The sequence below is a fragment of the Octodon degus genome, unplaced genomic scaffold, assembly GCF_000260255.1.
Source record: "Octodon degus isolate 3935 unplaced genomic scaffold, OctDeg1.0 scaffold00003, whole genome shotgun sequence".
Lineage (NCBI taxonomy): Eukaryota > Metazoa > Chordata > Mammalia > Rodentia > Octodontidae > Octodon > Octodon degus.
The window spans coordinates 22,749,351-22,752,167 of record NW_004524579.1 but is presented as its reverse complement, the minus strand read 5'-3'; the positions used below and the strand labels follow the sequence as shown (position 1 = coordinate 22,752,167).

Genomic DNA, 2,817 nt, shown 5'->3' with positions numbered 1-2,817 from the left:
CCATCTTTTATTTCTACATAAAATCTATTCTTGTTTTCAAGGTACAGTTTTAAGCATCCATTTTTCTTAAGCCATAATCGAGGAAATCATGGCAGTTCCAATCAATCTTGGAGGTTCTCTCTCTTTATCTTGTACCAAAAGAAATTCAGCAGATTTAAAATTGGCATTCATCATCTGTCAATCCCTTCATGTGTCCTTGAAATGAATCAAATTTGGAATTCTTAACAATTTCTGAGTCAATAAAATAAGATGTGGAATTAGATTTCTTCCTCACCACACTGGACTTGTAGTCACCCTTTGGACTGGGTTTATGAGATGGGGAAATAGAGATGTTTCTTGGCCAGACTCTTTAACAGTACAGATGTAGAAAAGAGACTGAGACCACAAGAAGACTGGCTGTTGACTGCAGGGCACTACTGCCTGACTTAGCGGTGACATTAGTTGGACTTGGAATAGCAGAGGTGTTCTGGGAGGTGTTACCTGAAGGTGGCACAGCAGGGTTTTTTTTTGAATAAATCTGCGTGGGTAGGAACAGTGCCAGAAGCAGCTGCCCCAAACCCAGCCTGGCCGCCATTGCTCTGCTCATGTCCGCTCTGTTGGTGTGTGGTGTGGCTCGCTGGAGGCTGGGTGCTCAGAGGTCAGTTGGCTTGGGCAGGCACAGGGAGGTGCCTAGTTGTTCTTAAGAGATCTTTTCTTATCTTTTCACTAGTTGAAACAGCATCTTCAGGGTCTGAAAGTCTATTTTCACTTTCATTCAAATGGTTTTGCCAACTTGTGGTGGAGTTTTTAATTTCCTGTATATCTCTTTGAATCTGCTTCATGCATTCTATTTCTTTTCTATATTGTTCCTTTAAGATTTCTATCATTTTTCTATTCTCTAATTTTTTTTATCAGTGTCTTCTTTAGAAATGCTTAGTAATTCTTTCATTATAGTTATTTTTTTTTTAACCTGGGAGATTATTTCTGATCTGATTTCCTCAATACCCTTCTGCAGTTGTTTCTTTACTTCAGTTGCTATTATTTCAGAGATTTCAGGTGTGTGGCTTCCAATTTCTTCTATGCTGATGTTTCCTGGGTTTGTTCTGGGTGGGCTTGGGGCCTGAGAATGCATTTTGCACCTTCTTTTTATCATTTTCTATTTCAGAGAGAACTCTATTTTGATTTCTGCAGTGCCGTTTTGTGAAAGTTTGATAGTAGGTACCTGTATCACTGCAATCAGAGCCTCTCCATGAAGAGTCTGTTCTTTAGGTATCTCCTCAGTGTCATAGGTTCTTGTTTTGTGTCCCCCCCAAAGTTTGCCTTCTTTATTGATTGAGAGTGGGATATTGGTTGCCATTTGGCACTGTCCTCTGTCCTTTAGTATAGGGCTTTGGTGAGCTTATTGCCCAAAGAAGAACATGTGGTTTAAGGTAGATATGGTTTCCTATTTACAGTAGTACAGTTAGTAATACTAGTAGTAAGTAGTGAAATTTAGAAATTGATAAACTTTTGTAACTAGCGGGTTTGTACTTTAGACTGTAGGGGCAAACATTATAGTTGTGTAACAAAGCAGTTCTTAAACTGGGAATTTGTATTTAAGTTAGTTCCCCTGAGTTCTGTCTGGGAACCTCCCCTTCATGTACCTGGAGTCTTCCAGGCAGACTAGCTTACCCCAGTCACCTGCTGTTACCTCTGTGCCATGAGGATGACACAGAAGGCCGTCGTTCATTGGGTCTGCAGTGGAAGGCTGAAGAATCTGCGATGGAAAGCTGAAGGATTCAAACCAGAGGCCAAAGAGTCTGTGCTGGAAGCCAGGAGATAAAGTCCAAGCTAACTGCGAAGACTGAAGTTCCTCCAAGGAAGTGAAATGCCAATTCTTCATCAACCATTTATGTACTTTATTTGTGTTGAGCCACTCGGGGGCAGGCCCTCCCTGCCCCACAGGGCAGGGCCCCCACAGACCAGAATATGGAACTGCAGAGGTGATCCAGCCAAGTTGATACAATGGATCGACCACTACATTGATTATTATGTGTCTAAGTGTAGATTTATCTTGATCATGGCTAATTGGAGTTCTATATGCTTCACTTGTGTGTATGTCAGATTCCCAGGCTTGGGAACTTTTCTGCTACTACTTCCTTTCATGTCATTTGTGTTGACTTCTGCTGTTTTGTTGAAACTTATCAGTCTTATATTTTTTTTCTTTGCAGCCTCTTGTAGCTGCTGAACTGTTATTTCCTGCTTCCTTGTTATTTTTAAGAGATATTTCCTTTTGCATTCAGTAGCTGCAATGCTATCTTCAAGGTCCGAAAACCTATCTTCAGTTTCATTCAAGTAGTTTTACCAGCTTTCAGTGGCATCTTTAATTTCCTGGATCTCTGTCTGAATCTGTTTCATGCATTCTAATTCTTTCCTGTATTGTTGATTCAACGTTTCCATCTTTCTTTCTATTTTCCTGTATTTTTTTTTTATGTATGTCTTCTTTACATGTGCTGATCAGTTCTTTTATGATTGTTGTCATTTCTTTTTTACCTGAGAGATTATTTCTGATTTGATTTCTTCTATAGCCTGATGGAGATGTTTTTTTACTTCAGTTGCTATCATTCCAGAAATTTCAGGTGTGTCTGATTTCCATAGCGATTATACCACTTTACACTCCCACTAACAGTGGAGATGAGTTTTTTTCTTCCCACAACCTTGCCAGCATTTGTTATGGGTGGATTTCTTGATGATAGCCATTCTTTCTGGAATAAGATGAAGTCTTAATATTGCTTTAATTTGTATGTTTTGAATGACTAGTGATGTTGAAACACTTTTCATATATATCTATATCTATAT

General features: G+C 39.4%; 1 pseudogene; it reads right to left on the bottom strand.

Annotated features, from left to right (window-relative positions):
- Positions 1–349: 349 nt before the first annotated feature.
- On the bottom strand, positions 350–586 carry LOC101562354 (annotated as a pseudogene).
- Positions 587–2,817: the final 2,231 nt, after the last annotated feature.